Source organism: Idiotropiscis lumnitzeri, chromosome 5, assembly GCF_059441095.1.
Source record: "Idiotropiscis lumnitzeri isolate Australia: NSW breed Sydney's pygmy pipehorse chromosome 5, RoL_Ilum_1.0, whole genome shotgun sequence".
Lineage (NCBI taxonomy): Eukaryota > Metazoa > Chordata > Actinopteri > Syngnathiformes > Syngnathidae > Idiotropiscis > Idiotropiscis lumnitzeri.
Genome location: NC_142395.1, coordinates 17,345,173 through 17,363,783, shown reverse-complemented (window position 1 = coordinate 17,363,783; position 18,611 = coordinate 17,345,173). Strand labels below are relative to the sequence as shown.

Genomic DNA, 18,611 nt, shown 5'->3' with positions numbered 1-18,611 from the left:
ATTGTTTTAGTAACATTTTTTTTTCCTTTGATCGTAAAATTTTTTTTTTGTTACTGTAGTAGGATTTTTTCCCCCTGTAGTTTTTGCATTTTTGTATTTCCAAATCTTGTGAATTATACATAAATTCACATGATCAAAAGAAAATTAAAGATAAAAAACATTCTCCTTCTGGCTGCTTTTTATTGTGTTCCGTATGATTACTTTATGCATCAATGTCAATGTTGTGATGCATTTTTAAGTACACGCACTGATTAGAAAAGGAAAGCGATTGAGGTGAAAGAACAAATTAAATGCACTATTGAGCCATGTGAGCTTTCAGGTGGTTCGTCCCCAAGTGTGACTTGCGCCTCCCAGCAGCCTTTGCGGCGTTTGCGCCGCGCCGCAAGGTGATTGATGACAGGTCAGCTTGCGACGGCCTCGCCAACTTTGCAATCCTTCCACTGGGAAATTGCTCATTTCTCCGCAAGTCCATTTCAATTTGAGGCCGCCACAGCGCCTTGCTAAGTTTATGCCTGCACCTGCACGCATGCAGAATTGTGATGCATGATGGGGGAGAAGCTGGCGTTATTGTATTGCATTAGTCCCTCGGATGCCTTGTCAAGGCGAGTATTGTTGCAGGAAAGTATCAAAATGAACAGGCGTGACACTCTTATTTAGATAAGCACACGTCCGCTTCTTTGCTCGCAGCTTCGACACGACTAAAACCAGCACCGTGTCACAGTAGAGGGCTCTATGTTTTTTATTTATTATTATTATTTTTTTTTTAGTTTTAAGCTCCCTTCGACTTATTTCAAAATAGCCAAATGGGATCCTATTCGCTGCGGTGTGACTTCAAAGAGGTTATTTGTCATCGTACGGATTTGTGCCATCATTCAGGGACTTTTCCAGTGCTTTGGCTGCTGCAGCTTTGGCGCAAATCCCGCCTGGACTGTACCCGCCCTGCCTGCCTCTCGAGTATTCACTGTTTGGGAGTTTGAATTTATGTCTTAAAAATACAAAAAACATACTTTTTGGGGGCGTTGTCTTTCTATCCCAATATTGTGTACAACTGTACGTGTACACATACACACACGCGCACGCACTTGAGCAATTTTTTTTTTCTGAAAAAACAAAATGTTTTTTTTAATTAATTAATTTATTTTTTTCCCCTTCTAAAGCACAAAGGCATTGTCCTGGAGGGCAACCAGAGCCGTTATTTAAATGAAAGACAACAGGCCACAGGAACTAACATGATAAAAAAACAAATATCTCCGGAAACTTTAGGAAAGAAAACGAAAGAATTTTGGTTCTACTTCACTGCACTCAAACATGATGAATCCAATGTGATCACAAGTTGTGTGAGGGAGTTTATGCCACTACCCATTAAATTCTCAGCTTTCCAAGCATGAACTGGGCGCGTGTGTGTGTGTCCAGACAGTCATGCGTGTGTGTGCGTATGTGTACGCACGCTCTGGTGGGCGTACGGGTGGCTGCCGATGCTGCCGATTGTTGGCAAGTCCTATTGTGCGGAGACCTCAGCGCCATCTGTGCCAGCTCGCTTGCGGCCTCGCTGGCTCATCGGGCCTGATGAAGAGCAGATGTTTTCCCTGACTGCAGCAGGACCTCTCCTTCTTCTTCTACTTTGTCTTGCATCTCCCTCCAGTCACACATGCATTGTAACACACAAGTAACATTAGTTGCATTATTAATTAATTCACGTCCCAGTCATTTGCTATATTATTTTCCATCTGATACACAAACGCAGCTGAACACAATGACATTCAGTCCAGCCCAACCCTCCGCCAAGGCCCATTAGCCCTCACTTGTATCAGCCCTTTCATAGCTAAATACCTCCTGCATGTATCTAGTAGCGATAATAGGCTACTGGGAATTTTAATTTCCTGGTACCGCAAATGGAGGTGGTGGGGAACCGCCCCACGTCCGCTCCTCATACAAGTTAGTTGAGTGAAGACCTCCCCCAAGGCCAAACTTCTGATTTGGATCAGCACCATATTGTTATGTCATATTCATTTTCAACTAGTAACAGTTTATACAATGGGCCATAGAGATCTTGGTATATCAAGTACAAGTAGTGGTGCACTGAAACTGTGATCCCTTACGCCACTCACTAGATTGCAGAGCTTCGCTAAGGCCCAACAGTCCTACCTTGGATCAATATTTTATGCTTTATGGTAGTGGTGCTTCGATTGAGGCTCGTACTTTGCAGCCTGCAGCCACTGCACCCCCCCCCCCCCAAAAAAAACGTGTGGAATTTTTACGTGATTTGGGTCACGGCTAGAGTATGTTAAAAAGCCCCAAAACAAAGCATTTAATGACATTTGAAGAAAAAAAAAACACTTGGCGGAACATAGTGGGTTTTTGAGACAGAAGAAGGCAAGCGTAGCTCACGCTGGGCAAAACTTGCCAGAAAGAGCGTGACAGTCAGAGGGCGAAAGAAATAAACTCCAAAAAATATTGAATTTACCAGACTAACCAACCAGTCTTGCTCAGTGGTAGATGCCGTTCCACGGTGTCCTCGCTCACTTGGAGCTTTCTGTATTATCAAATAGTAATAATCCGGTTTTTGAATGAAGGAATGGGAATTTAAAAGATGTTTGATTTAATCAATTTATCGAAAAAAATAATTCAATATATTCGATTAGTTGCAGCTGTAAAATAAACCCAAAAATGACAGCTAATCAATTTGATCGGTATATGCAGCACTCGGTAGATCTCATTCGCGGTCCACGGATGATCGGAATTGGCAGCCAAAATGCCTGATCGGAGACCCTCAATGCTCATGTATTATGAAATTAATTGACAAAAGCAAAAACTAATGACATTCTCCTAAAATTATAGTTATTTTTATGAGTTTTTTTTTTTTTTAAATTCCAAAAGCATTATCATTATTTTATTTTGTTAACGAAAATGCTTTTGTTAATTTGTTAGTTTTCATTAACAAGAGTACAATCACCTTGTTTTTCAGTTCCAGGTACAAACATTTCTAGCACTTCAACTAAAAGTATTTGGAGATGAGATGGAGACCTTGAGATTTGAACCTTTACACAAAGAGCCAAGATATTGAAACTATTCGACATCACAGGAATTGAACACTTTTATTACGTTGGATTTTTTTCTAAAAGTATTATTTTTGTCCAGATTGCCCCTTAAAAGTACTAAAAAAAGCAATTGCAGCCTCGTCTGAGGCTACACGAAGTGAGTTGTGACGACAGTTTGCCAGCAGATGTCATTTAAAGCCTTATTAACCAATTTAAGGACTACATTTATTGCACACGAGTTAGCCGCAATCCCATTTAATATTCCCAAACGTTTGATGCATGAGCCAGAACATCATCATGACTAATCAAGGGCAAGTTTTGATCAGCGGCATCACGTTCATATTCACTGCGAGAGCGTAACTGTCACAAGACTGCGGAAAAACGTAGCTAGTCAACAAATTATGAAATGCCGCAAACACTATGGAATACGGACAGTTTCGCACAATGTGACATTAATTAATGCCCATAAAGGATCCGCAGCTGTATATGGTCATAAATGGCTTGTGTTACGAGGGACAAAGTCACTTCCTTAAACTACGATACTGAAAAACGAATTTTCGGGTTCCCAAAGACAACCATGTAAAATTCACTCAATCACACCCTGTGGACAGTTTTTAGCCCCAGACACCTGTTTCAACAATCAACATCAAATTAGTTGATCGCGTCTATCATAAAGAGGCGCAAGAAAAATTCTCAAGGACTCAGTCCGACCATAACAGGAAGTCAGCCATTCTCGTTTGAAAGGCTGATACTATTACAAACTCCTACTAGAGTTCAAAATTCGGTAACAATTTTTTTCGGGGGGCAATTCCATCTAATGTGGGCGTAGCATGGTGTCAAAGTTTGATCATTCTGAGTCTTTGCCCTGAAAGCGAGGGTGGAAGGGCCCCATTGCTGTTTGCTGCTTTAATTATTATTTGTGCATTGACGATGTTGACGCTGATGATAATGGCGCCATAGAAGAGCATCTGGACCGTCATTTGTGATGAGTCGCTGACATTTACAGAATCGAGTGTGACTAAAGGCAACATCTGTGTCACAATGGCCAAATATCTTATTATGCAAAGTCGATGGAGTCCAACTGTGTGATTAACTGGCTGAATTTATGACTTTAGAACAACTTTGAAGGGCTATTTTAATTCAGAATTTTGGCCCGGACAGGATGTGCACAAACGAGAAGCTTATTCAAAAGTCCATCCATCCATCTATTATCCAAGCCGCTTATCCTCACGGGGTCGCATATTCTAGCTAGTAGTAGGTGGGGTACACCCTGAACTGGTCGCCAGCCAATCGCAGGACACACAAAGACGAACAAGCAATCATGCTCACAATCACGCCAATAAAGCTGCCATGCATGTTTCTGGAGTGAGGGAGGAAACCGGAGTACCCGGAGAAAACCCACGCAGCTATGGGGAGAACATGCCAAGTCCACACAAGAAGGCCAGAGCTGGAACTTCAAATTAGGATTGTAGCATTCATTTAGCCCAAGTGCTATGTGCCAAAAATTCCTTACCAGGTCAAACAGGTGACAACATTGATTGAATGTGAGAGGTGCTGGCGTCATTAATTTCAATGAAGAGGGGAGGGTGTGCATTTGGAGTGAATTATCTGTACGATTGCCCTTTTGAATTACTGTCAATGGTATTCTCCTCATCCGCGTGAGGTCCGTGTGTGAGGAGAATGCACTGGCGTCCCGCCTCAGACGCCACAAAAGGGCAGCGGTGCATTTAAAAGCCATACCTCTGCTGCTCGCTGCGTGACCTTTTGCTACACAGCAGAGGGTGGATGATTCCCCGTGGACAACCCGGTCGGCTTCGGTCGAGGCATCAGGAAAAAAAATGGTGAACAGGCAATTGGAAGGCGATGCGGCGAGAAAACATAGGTTTTTATTTTTTGGGGTTATTTACACTCTTGGCGGGGGCGTGGACAAATGCACATAACTTGCCAGCCGTGTTTAGTTTGCGAGATGCAGTCCAGTACATGATGTTGGTCAAACTGAAATTTTGGAAATTTTTGATTTTCTGTTTACATGACACTCAAATGAGACACATGTAGCAGATTGCTGTCAAGTTTTGACTTCAAAAGCCGGAAAATCAAACACAAAGTGGGATGAGTAAGAAATTTAAAGCACAATCGTGGTGACATTTTAAGGAAACACTACACTACGCCACACAAAAGCCTGAAAATGAAGCACAGCGTAAGTAAAGTGAACACTTTTACCGTATATGACAATATTCAGAAATCCAGAAGTGAAGAACAGCATTCTAGTGGCGATGTGTTGGGCAACACTGTGCTTCGTTGCCAAGAAAAAAATTAAGTTGAACCACGACAGCACTACTCTTTCCATTTTCCCGCAGGTGTTTGAAGTCTTATCGTGAAAGAAGTGTGCTACACAAAAAAAAGAAAAAAAAGGTTGCTCAACTATCTTGCTTCACTTCTGATTAATATTGCTCACTTCTCTCATTCTGTGCTTCCTATTCAGGAAGAAGGCTGTTGTTCTTTTTCAGGCTTTTTGTGTAGCGCGCTCCTTTAAGACTTGAAAACACTGGAAAGAAGCAAACATCCTACCTTTATTACGCTGTAATAGTCTTAAACTGCTCTGTGCTTCTTTGTCCAGGTTTTGAAATCCAAGTATGACAGCAGTGTGGTACTCAAAAGGCTGTGTTTCTTTTTCCGTATTTTCTCCTTTGACTTCAAAAACCTTAAAACGAAACATGAAGTGAGAGAATTGAAAAAACATTACAGCAGAATTTTGCCGTGATGTGGTGCTTCCTTTACAGGTTTACGCGTAGCACATAAACATCCCACGGTTGAGTTGTCTTGCTGTGCATGCTTCTTTTTCGGACTTTTTTTTTTCAAAGTGCAAGTGCCACACCGGCACAGTGTGAGAGGAGTGAACAATGCGACAGCAGAATAGCGCTCTCACGGCGAACCAGAGATGATTGGAGGCTAAAGAGATGACAAATCCTGAGTGTGGCTTTATGGATTGGAATGAAAATGCTCCGTGTTTGGATTCCTGGGCCGAGACAGCCGATTTATCATTTGGCGGCGGGACACTGGGTGATCGTTTAAGAGGAAGATCTGATTTGGAGATTGCTGCAGCCTGCCTTTGTCGCGTTCTGCAATTTGAGTGGGAAACAGCGTGATTTGAAAAAAGAGAGCGAGTGGATGCAAATTAACGCTGCAGGAGAGAAACAGAGTTGTTGTTGCCCCTTTCGCCATTTCGCCACAGATATCCTTCGGGATGCTAAAATGATGATTTTTACAAAGCAAACAAGATTTTAATTCACGTGTTATACTAATGTGTGTCTTTTTTGGACACAGCTGGCATGCTCTCACTTTTCACATCTTTTTCAGACTTTTGTGGCGCATAGAGGAGTTATGCGAATTTTTCAGGCTTTTGTGTTAACATTACCTTCACAGGTTTGAGGTTTTAATGCTGTTGCGACCCATTATGCCTTGGACTTTAGCACTTAACTGTCCTCCATTTGCACATTTCCATGCATGTGTGTGCGTGTGTAAGAGCATATCGATCAGCTCACGTAACATGTGCACCACGATTGCATTCAACTCATGACAGCACAACAGACACCTCACACACACTCCGTACATCCCACACTTGCACCACTGACCTCAAGATCGCTGCCTTTCCAATCCCACTGCAGCACTCGGGCAAGAGATAAAGAGCAGATCCACCTGCAATGCGTCTTAGAACATTGGTGCAATTTTATCAGAGTAGGATGTGGCAGAATTGTGATGGGCACAATAATGTTTTGGTGAAGCAGCATGTGGCTCATTGCGCATGGCTACATGTCGGCAAAATAATTGACAATCAATGTTTTTTGCATGCATCTCTCTACCTACGGGGACTGGCACACCACTCTGGAATATGAAATGCTGGGGACCAATTACGTTACATTTCTTGTCCTCTTTTTTTTTTTTTTTTTTCTCACAGAGTTGTACAGGTGAGGCAAGGTGACTTGTTCAAAACATTTGCAGCTAGCAAACACATACGTTGGGTGAAAGGTTTTCACCGTGAATGAGCTACGGTTAAATGAGGACTCTATTTTTGGGCGATGTTCATTGGAATTGTGCGATTGCCTTTGGAAATCAATGTGCTTGGCTGGCTTGCTCATGAGGCAATTGAGGAAAAAGTTCAGAGAGACGTGGTTTTTGGCATACAACATTTTTGGAAAAAAAAATAATTCAATAGCCAGTAGATTATAATTTTATTCATTTGTTTAAAATTGAAAATATGTCACAGATTCCGACGTAAATACCCAGTTAATACAACGCGACAACAAATGTTTCTATCAATTAAACAGAGGTGGGGGAAACATGACTTTGAGTTGGTATTCATGATACACCATTTGACACATCATCCTGCTTACATTTGAAAAATCGCAATTATCAAGAGAGTGTGACTACTGTTTTTTTTTTTTTTTTTTTTTTTTTTAAAGAAAAGTTCTGGCAAACCTGCAAATCGGACCACCACAATGCGATGATGCAGAAGCAGATTCCACCTCATGAAGCATGTATGAAGGGAGCTCCCAAGATGATTGCATTCACATTCAAGGATGATTTTTTTTTTGGGGGGGGGGGGATAGGGGGGGCTTTGTGAAAAATACAACTGAGGCACAACATCTTCGACTTCTACCTTTATTCATCACTACTCGACCTGCAGACCAAGTTAAGATAGGTTTACTTCACAATTTAGCTCACTGACAGCTGGTCAGACATTAACGATGCTTCATGTCAGTAATGTATTTCATTGATAAAACAATAAAGTACTAGCTAATACGAAAACTGAAACTGGAAACTATACCACTAAAAACTGTTTGCCAACTAAAGTGACAAGTGGCTCAGTACGGTGCTTCGTCGGCGCGTCCGCCATATTTGATGTAGCAGATCCATCCGTAAAGTAACACAAGATAATGGACTGAACTTCATACAACCTACAAGGTCTGCAAAGTTAACAGAAATATATTTGGGGAAGCAGGTAGGCTACAAAAACTGTGATTTATCACAACAGTGTTACATATATTGGTAATTGTAAACACTCAAGCAAATGTTGAGAGGAGAAATGTATTTATGCAACTGGATATCCAAAGTATAAAATACATTTGAAATTATAATCCAATTTGTTTTTTGTAATCATTTGATAAAATGGATTTAGAGCCCCGAAGCAGACAAAACACAATTGTGATGCAAGACACGAGGGTACACGGTCAAAAATGACAATCTAAAATAGACTTCACCAGAATGTCGATGCAAAACAAATACTGAAATAACACAAAAACGGAGCCTCAGCTGAAGGGCAACTCCAGGAACAAAACACAATCTTATCTAAACACAAAAAAGTGAAATAACAATTTCACTAAAAAGTATTTCAAATAGAACTAAGAGTACCAAAAGTAGAAGACGCTGGAACAGGAATAGGAGCAATGCAGAATAATAATCTGATGCCATCCTTCAGGCTGCTGATTATCATGCCAACAGGTGTGCTGCAAGAGGCTCCGCCCACCAGCCATCACAACCAATTCCTTTTAGTTCTGATCAGTTCAAAAAGATTTTTAATATTACTCCGCCACAGTAACTTGAGAATTGTTTTAAGTTTGAAAGTTCGACTGACTTGCAACTTTCTCCCACCTTTTGGATTATTTCCAGTTACTAAAAATATTTTGTACGTAAATGTATGTAACTAATCAGGCGTTACATTGGGCAGTGTGAAAATGTTTTTTTCTTAGCTGGACTTAAAATCAGTCGTCGTTTTTTTTGACAGTCACTGGACTGTTCTGAAAAGCGACCAAATGGCAAAGTTGGCAACACTGCCTGTGCTTTTGTCAACAAATTCTCTGTGTTCCGAGCCATTTTGCACCTCAGCATTCATACTGAATTTAATTCAACTGAATTCTGTTATGTTGCTTTCTATGAAAAAGGTCATGAATATTTAAGTTGAAAAAAAAAAAAATACCACGGTACTTGCCGGTGCACATGCTAGTTCTGTTTAATCGGCGTTCGGATAATGAGATCCTTTGCTCGAAACAATTGGATGTTATGATCACGAGGCATCTATCGCGTGCAACTGGTCAGAAGAGCTTGTGTACTGAATTCTTGTACCGTAATCCCTCCCCTTTGCTGGCGAACAGAATAAATCAGAAGTACAACTCTGTAAAGCAAAGCAGTCCTGCCTTAATACAGAGTGGCGAGAAAGCCTACACGGCTCTCCAATTAACTCTACAGCTGCTTCTGGAATAACACGGTTTGTCCGATGCGCTCCCTGTTGCGCGCTGCATTTATATTTCATGATGTCTCTGGCAACGTTAAGCGCTAAAACATCTCTCGGAACAGTTTGTGGGTTTACCAGGGAGAAGGAGCCTTCAAAGTGGAGAGCATTTTTTTGCCCTGTTTTTTTTTTTTTTGTGAGGGGAGACAGCACATCAGTGCCGATAAGTTGCACGTTAGCGCTCTGCTAAAATTGATTAAATTATGATTAATTGATTAAAGCAGGTAGAGCAGCCACGAACCATAGAGACTGAATCCGACACTGAAATATGTTTTTGTTGAATTTACTCAATTTCATTTTTGTCGGGTGGTTGCAGGAAATAAAATCTGGAACCAGAGACACTTTTGAAGTAGGCTATACATCTATTTAAAAAATGTCTCTGGATCCAGATGATATTTTGTGCAACCACTTGACAAAATAAAATTTAGGATTTTTCTTTTTTTTTTTTAATCTACGTTTAATTGCCAGTTTACCCAAAAGTCTAGACTGTAATAGCTTATAAATGCCACAAGATGGCGGAAGAGAAGTTGTTTGTTATAATGAACCCTAAAAAAAAAAATTTGTTATAATGAACCCTAAAAAAAAAAAAAAAAAATATTTGATGTTTCAATTTAATTATTTGCATCAATTCCTTTTTTGTCCCCACTATTCGAGGTAGCGATCAGTCCTTATCCTTTGCAATATCGACAACAAGAAGCAAAGAAGGAAGTGCAAAACAGTGCAGCCCCAAGACATATTAAAGTTGTCTTGAAGGTATGTCTTCGTCATCTGCGACAGAAACAAAACTATGTATGGAAAAACAGATGTACCTTCGCCCGCTGGCGCCGTGACACCGATCCAGTCACCTAATAACATCCCGCGCCGCATACATCATCCTCCCAATTTGATTAGAGACGGGGATTTATTTATTTGTTTGGCGCCGGGGAGCACCGCTGTCATTATTCCGCCTTGTAAATAATTCAATAAAAATGCCAAGCGTGGCCCTGCTCTGCATTAATAATAGGGGTAATAAAGGCGGCGCAGGCAAGAGCAGGTGTGCACAGGTACAATGACGGCACTGATGGCGGGAGTACACACATCAAATGTCAAACGCAATGCTGACTTTGAATAAGTGTATGGCGCTGCAAGCGTGGAAATGTCATCCTGTTTGGCTGCAATTCTGCTTAAGGGATGCCAGGGACATTACATCTGTAGCTCCAGCAGAGGGTGCTGTTCTCCTCTCCCTTTCCAATAGTATCCGTTTGTAGTTTATATTCAATACAGAGCAGTGATTCAATTAGAGTTTAAGCCACAACTGTGTGCTTAAGTAAGAAAAGTTGCGCAACCACCTACAGATCTACCAGTCAATGAAAAAAAATTGAGGAAATTACATTTTTTTTCAGGGTAGTTTGAGCGAAGAAATGTGTCAAAGTTGAATCATTTCAATGATTAGCTAAGCAAATTTTTAGATTTCATTAATATTAGTTTTACTATTGCAACAAATTAAAAAAACAGTATGGCTCTTATTTGAACGTATGGAAAATGCTTCAATATTTAGCAAAACATTTCGCTACCAACAGGGTACGTTCATATGTTAATTAGCGGTCGAATGCAAATTGTTCCTCATTTACCATTATCCAAAATTCAAGATGACACGTTAAACAAAGCGAAAGGTCACTTTTATTGTTTTCAGAATAGAGCTACAATGTTCTTCGCCATCCAGAAGAGAATAAATGATGGATCATTTGCATTGAAATTGCACACATTGGGACGCTCATTTTTGTGTTATAAATCGATACAAAGCAGCGGCACCACAAACATTAGCACTAATTATACAAATATAGCCTAAAAATGCCAATGTCCTATTAAATATTAAGCTCCCTCCCCACCCCCTCCCTTCTTCCTGACATTAAGGCCAGCAATAAATTAATCCCTGTTGCCTTTGAGGTACTAATAAGAGTGCGGAGGAGGTGAAAAAGTCGACGGACAATTAACTTCACTTGACACCGGATGGACAATCTCACCACATATGCACTAACTAATGTATGGTGACTCCGAGTCAAATTAGAGCCGCCGCAGCCCCAGCCTATTATCCTGGCATTCTGCAGGAGCCACAATGAGTCGCAGAGTTGAGAGCCATTAGGGGAAGAAATAGAACTGAAAAGAGCACCCCCACAAAAATGACCTCAGGTGAAAATGAGATAACTTCTCTTTATGGCTTCCACAATGAGGCATTATCAGCAAGAAAGGGCACTAGGCAGGAGGAGGGAAAGGTGATATGAAGGGGGTGCGTAATGGCGAGGGAGGGATCTCCATTGATGGATCAATCCGAAGCGCAGGGCTTGGAAGTGGCAGGGCCCCAAGAGGAGCTTCTGCCAAGAGGCCCGCTGCAGATAAGGGGGGTAGTTATTCCCTAAACTTGAATAATCCCATGATGGTGACGCTAACCCCCTCGAAGGGGTTATGAGACTTCTGAGTGTCTGTATGAGAAGTTGAAATGGGAAATGTGGAGGTAATGTGTTTATTTCGCAGGTTTGCTGATGTCAAGTGTCATTTCAGGTGTATAGACAGTTGGCTGGTGAGATTCAAATGAATATGTATAATTGGTGTTAATATGAAGACTTTGTTCTTTTATTTGATCAAAACTAAACTAATTGGTCTTGGATGGGAAATAACGTTAATAGGAGATCCAGAAAGTTCTCTGAACTGGTTCTCTTCCAAGAGTCAATTAACATTCATTTGGTTGTATCTTGGTTTTAACATAAGTTACAGTTTCAATTTTGGCAACTAAATCTGCTGTATTTCGGGGAGCCAGGCCATTTTCAGAGCTGGTAGCCGAGCAAACTCCTACGAAGGAATTTATACAATCAACTCCAAGGGCCCATATTTTTGTGTTTGTGTGATTGCGCCATTGTGGGAGCGAACGAAGATGACTCCCGGCCAATTCAAGCGGATCCTCCGATTTCCTTAATGGCAGACATATAATGGACTCGGTAGAATCTGTGCAGGAGATTGGCGCACACAAAGTATAAGAAATTTCAAGATCTCAAATTGCTGATAATGTAAAAGAGTTAGCGGCTGTGAAGTGGGCACCTGGAAACCGCCTTCCACTATCTGTGTGTGACAAAACCACCTCAAATGATCAAAGATTGGCGATTTTGCTTTGAAACTCAAAATTTTCACCTCCAGATTGAGGCATACCAAACAGGGAGGGACTACCCCCTGGCAGATGACCTGGGAATCCCTTGGGGGTCCTCCAAGTAGAGATGGAGGATGTGGCTAGAGACAAGAAGGTCTAGGCTTTCCCGTTTCTGCTGACTCTGTGACCTGGACACGGATGAATGAAGGAAACTGGAGGATGCAGTTTCCACACGGCAACTTAAACAAGGCAAGCCTGTCACTCAGATTCAGTCGACCACATAAAGACTGCATTCTCGCTTGAAAACAGAATGAGTGCTTCTACTGATACTTGGGGCAGTGTTCATTTTCCTTTTTGAGGGAGGGGGGGGGGGGTTCGAACGTTGCTTTTACTTGACCGAATAAAACTTCACGTGACAGTGGCATTTGATTGCTAAGACGTCAGAATGGTCTCCAAACACATTGTTGACACGATGAATCGCAAAGTATCATGGTTGGTTGGATTTCTTTTGCTGTAGTATAATACTTAGCATAAGTATTCACCCCCTCCAATTTTTCCCACATGTTACAAGCGAAAAACAGAATTGATTGATTGAGTCCATTTTTGCCTTTAAAATTCAACATGCAATTTCATGTTTAGAACATGTGAAAATATATTTTTTTATTCATTCAGGATAAAATAGTCCATGCTCTTTACTACCTGAGAGTCAATTGCAGCTTCGCGTCCATTTTATTTTATTTTATTTTTTTATGGCACACAAATTTCCAACCAACCATCAATCAACTGAATTTAACACAGATTCACATCAATACAGTTGTTGAAGCATCCCAAGGGTAGAGCCAACACTTATAATTTCATGGACATCACACGGTCATATGATAAAGGCAAAAGTAGTGCACAGAAACATGAAAGGTGACTTAAATAATTTCCTTTAAGTATAAAATGACTTGTGCAAATTTGATTTCCTGAAATATTTGATTGTCCACACATTTCCAAAAGCCTTCTTTTACTTTGCGGGGTGTTTTGTGTCAAGTTGAAGGGAAAAAATCAATTGAATTCATTTTGGAATATGGCTGTAACATAAAACGTAGACCAATGCATCAATTCCTTTCATTCAGTCTTCATACTGTAAAAGTTGAGCTGTCTCAGAGATGTCAATATGTCGGCTACAGTGGCCGCCTTGGGACCAGTCCGCCCCCGCGTCTGTCTGCGTGAGCCTGTATGCAAACTGGACGGATGGCGCCGAGCCATAAGGGCGTCCAGGCGGAAAACGGCTACACGGGCCATGCAGGCGACGGCGGCCAATCGAGAGTGCCGCGTTGGTTTTCAAAAAGGTCGTAAAGATTAACGGCGCTCTCCCGTATAACTCGATCACGTAAAACTGCCGCATGGTCGCATTCCGGCGCCTGCATTCCACTGCTTGCTATTTGACGAGCATTAGATTGGATTTGATGGGCTAGAAATTGCACTTCAGGAGTTGTCAGAGAATTGAAGCAGGCTAATATATTTATACAGTACGCGACACAGCTCTAGTCTGAAAAAGTAGAGAAACTATTGCCACCACACTCTCCTAAAAAGAAGACGAACTAAAGATGTTTCATTTTGCTAAAGAGAAGAGCACATCGTTTTCATGGAAGCCATTGAGAGTTTATGTCCCTTCCCGGCAGTTAAATAAAAGCTCCTGGTCTCGATGATAAGGACAATTTCTGGATTGCAGAACACTAAGAAATTTAAACAACAAGACTGGAAAGAAAAGCCGCCGCTCTTCCGGGTCGCCATCTTGCTTTTTGGCGGGCGCAGCGAACCCGCGAGCGAGGCTGTCAGTTAATTTTCACATCTGGTAATCTTCCAGGTTCATTAACAAACGACACGAGTCGTCACGGCACGCCGTGAAGGCGTAAGCAATAAGCTGTTTGGGCTAATTTGAGCACTGACACAACTTTTTATTGTGAAGCCCGATGATGTGCACGGGGTGGGAGAGGCGGGAAGTGGACTGCTGGGGTGTTTGGGCAACAATGAGCCACACTAAAAAACTCTCCCAATCAAGCTTCATTTACATGAGTTGCAGACAACCTTCAATTGACTTTGGGGAGCTGCATTCGGGGGAGAAGCGGACACGCGTATTACGGCGCACGCTGATGCATTTGTAATGGAGGGAGCCAGAGCAGGGAAAAAAAAAAGTGCCAAATGGAAAAAAAAAAAAAGATCAATTCCCCCCAGCTTGGCACCGCGTGATGGATTTGACATTCATCAATGCCCTGTCAGCTAATGCATTTGGTTTTATATTACACCTGAGATTTGCTCCCCACTCCCTCTCACTTTTCCTTTATGGCTTCACGACGCCAGATTAGAATGGTAGAATTGTGAATTAATGCCTGAATTAATTTTACGCTCTGCCATTAGAGGGCAAAGGATTTAGGGGGGGAATATTTGGGGCTCTTAGAATCGTTATTTTTGGTCAAGGGATGACACTGGAAGGCTTTGAATTTAAGCTAACCATTATTTTATTCAATATGAACCCCTGAAGAGGTAATCACAAAACATGTCACCGTCCCATAAACACCGCTGTAAAAATAGCACACATGAATATTTTTCCTATTTAAGCAAGCCTGAAATATTCATCACAAATTATTTCGCGCAATTCTCGGCTAGTGTGTTTACCAAATTCTTGCTTAAGACAATATGTCACATTACAATCAAGGAAAAAATATCATGTATATATAAATATATATATATATATATATATATATATATATATATATATATATGGTCTTTCTCTGTCCATAAATGCTCAGGATGCAGCTCACCTGTTTTCTGTGTTTGGTTATGTGACGTTTGCTTTAGGTACGGTGATGTCATTTTCAGTCGAGACCAAGTGGCAAAATGGCCGTCCACCTGAAATGGGTAAAGACAAGTGGATTTTGCGAGTTCAATTCAAATTTCACAAATGCAAAAATAATCAGAATGTGGTGTTTAGACTAGTGGGTGGTAGATAGAACTTATTTAAATGTATTTTTTTTTTAAACTTGACTTTTCCTTTGGGGAATGGTGATGCCGATTGTTAAATTGCAAATTTGACCTCCATGCATTCAAAATGGCTTGAAAATAATGATAAAAAAAAATATGTTGCCAGGAATTGAACACATCCCTAGCTTCCCTATTCCCAGGAAGAGTTTTACATTTCTTCTCCTCACATCAAGGCAGGCATTTAATCCCATGAGCATGTGCGTTGATTCCCATTAGAAATCTCATCTTTGTTGCATCTTAACAATGGTAACAATACAGCCGTGAGTCACGGAGCTTGGCATGCCTGAAAAATGTAGAACACGTTTCCTCATTCCCCTGCGCAGGCTCCCAAAACTCCCGGGGAAGAAAAGCAGAACGCTGTAATATTCAGTGCTCTGATGTATCTCGAAAAGATTTTGTTGAAGGTGTCCTGTTTTGTGCCAACACTCGAGGGCGCTGTTTGTGCTATCACAACTATAGACTTCATCCCAGAGGATAAATCATTGGGAGTGGTGCTAGAAAAAGTTCGTTTGCAATCTGAAACGTGTTGAATTTTTGTTTACCATTTATTTACCTGCTTTGTTATTAATGAGACGTTTGCATTTACATCAATGTGGATCAAACATTTTTCACATTGCAGGGAAGATTTATTTTCAAAGGACACACTAATAAATCCAAGTCAAGTAAACATAACTATCACACAAAGCCCTAAATGCCATATTTGCCTTAGAATTTTTTCTCTCAAGAGTCGTAATGTTTCAGTGCCAATGTTTTCTTTTTTTTTTTTTTAAAGTTTGACCAATAAATTCCATCCATCCCTTCATTATCTGTTCCTCATTTCCTCACAAGGGTCGCGGGGAACAATAAAAGCTGGCGCAAATAAGATGGAAATCAGATGATGTGGTGTAATTTATGACATTTCAGACAAAAGAAAAATTCCACCTGTTACTGAAAATTACTAATTCATATTATTACAAATTCCATATTATATGATGGTGTTATGAAAACCTGATGTGCTGGAGAAAAAAATGAGTGCATATTAGGAATCAGCGCAAAAAAGTTTTATGCTTTTCTCTGATTAATAATGTGTGTACACATTTGTTGACCACTGTTATTCAGAAGCAGGGGTCTTCAATCCTGTTCCTCGAGAGCCGGTGTCCTGTCTGTGTTCCAGCTCTTCTTGCTGCAACACAACTGATTCAAATGATCAGATAATCACAAGGTCTGCAAATGCTAGAAAACGATCGTGATCTTTTGAATCAGGTGTGTTGCAGCTAGGAGAGATGGAAAGAAGTCAGGACAATGAGGAACAGGATGAGGACCCCTATTCTAAAGTAACAGTACTCTTATTTGAGTAAATTTTTTTGGGCTACTCTACCCACCTTTTGAGTGCATTATGTGCTACACGATATGACATGATTCATCAGAAATTATTTTGCTGACACCAAAATTGGCTCACAGTAGTTTAAAAACCTTGGCTGTGGAAATTTCAGTCAAAAAAAAAAAAAAAAAAGTCTTATTTTTACCCGACCGGTCATGTGTGGCATACAAGGAAGTACATTTTCCTTCTCGCAGTTTTGGTGAAGAACAAATGCTGATTGTTTGCAATCAGCATTGTGTTTTTTTTTCCTTTTTCTGACAACTGCCTTTTGATGTGTGTCGCTGCTGATTGCTTTTCTCGCAGCGTGCTACACGCCGAGCCCATCTGCAGCGCGTGTTTGGAAGGCGGTGATGTAATTTCACGCGTTAATTATCCTCACGCGAATTAGGAGGCGGCCAGGAGTGTCTCTTTACTTTATTACTTTTACACAGAGGAAGCGCTACAATTGAATGTCCCTACAGTCGTTGAATTTACGTTTAGGGTTGGATTTAAGTGTTGGGATTAGTGTTAGTGTTTACTGTTGGTGTGGCGGTTGGATTTAGGACTACTGTTAGGGAGGTCTGGTTTAAGGTTTGAGTTACACTTAGGGGTTAGAATTAGCATGAGAACTGTGGGCTGACTTCAATGTAGAAATGCCACGTGCTGTTTGCGATTTTTATTTAGTGATTGAATTATTTTCGTTTTATTTTATACTGTATGCAAAATGCTTTGTTACAGATGGAGCAGTTGTAAAACGCGCTATACAAATAAAGTTGGATTGTATTGTGTTGAGGGAAGCGGCGAAGGTTTTGAAGGCCTTCCGTGCATGCCACTGGTTCGAATAAGTGGTTACAGTTGAGGGAAAAAAAACGAGTTGAGGTTAGTGATAGGAGATTAGGGTTGGATTAGGGGTTGTGATTAGGATGACATTGTGGTGAGGTTAAGGGATTACATTAGTGGTTGGGGTTTAGATTAGGGTTAGTGGTAGGCAGTTTGGGTAGATAACAGTAAGGGCTCAAACTTTTAAAGTTGAACAAAAACAAACTAAAACCTCAGTTTGAGCATTTAAAAAGGCTAACTGAGACTTTTCTTGAAATATGACAGTCTTCTCAAACTTAACTCTCGTAGTAGCAGAATATATTGAACTAGTAACACAAAAACTGAGTAAAATAGAACTTGTTTGTGTTAATTTGCTTCTAATTAGTTGTAATTAGTTACAACTCAACAGCCCTAATGGGAGCATCAGCATGGTGTTGTTCCATTAAATAAATTTAAAAAAAAAAAAAAAAAAAAGGTATACTAGACAGTGGAGAGTGTTAATGACTAACATGTTCCCCCATCAAACTGTAGATGGACACGTCCTCCTTTCAAGTCTCTGGAGCGCTGGGCAATTACACACACCTGTTATCCACTTAATTGGTCAATTAACTCATCCGTCATTACACTGAAGTAGGTCAGCCAAATTAGCAATTACTGCACGTTTACGCCAACCTACGGGATGTGGGCACAGGTGTTGTCGTGTTGGTATCAATGATATCAGCAACCGCAACCATCCAAAAAAGTGGCTGGCTGTTTTTTTTTTTTTGTGTTGAGGTTCCCCTCAAAAAGGCAAAGAAATCATTTAAGGTATGCCATGGCTGTGAATTCAAAGTATGGAGATTTTTTGGTAGGGAGGAACTTTGTATTTTGTTAAGCCATAACTAACTTGTTCAACTGTACTAGTGACACGCAGAATTTTCTTACCTCATACAATGTTGCATCTCAAATGTTTTGTCATGTGATAAAACATTATTGCAACCCTCA

The 18,611-nt window shown here is 40.8% G+C and overlaps 1 long non-coding RNA gene across 5 annotated transcripts in view; it reads right to left on the bottom strand.

The window, feature by feature from the left end:
• Window positions 1-1,150: 1,150 nt before the first annotated feature.
• LOC148337091 (uncharacterized) overlaps window positions 1,151-18,611 on the bottom strand; it is a 205,694-nt gene continuing 188,233 nt past the window's right edge. For 2 of the 5 annotated variants that reach the window (XR_015843214.1, XR_015843212.1), the window contains 4 exons: window positions 15,250-15,337; window positions 6,671-6,745; window positions 5,607-5,739; window positions 1,151-1,636 (listed from right to left, as the gene is read on the bottom strand). This is a non-coding gene — a long non-coding RNA (uncharacterized LOC148337091). Of the gene's footprint in view, window positions 1,637-5,606; window positions 5,740-6,670; window positions 6,746-11,255; window positions 12,631-15,249; window positions 15,338-18,611 lie in introns of those variants that run through there. The other 3 variants (XR_015843213.1, XR_015843216.1, XR_015843215.1) reach the window with 3 other exon arrangements.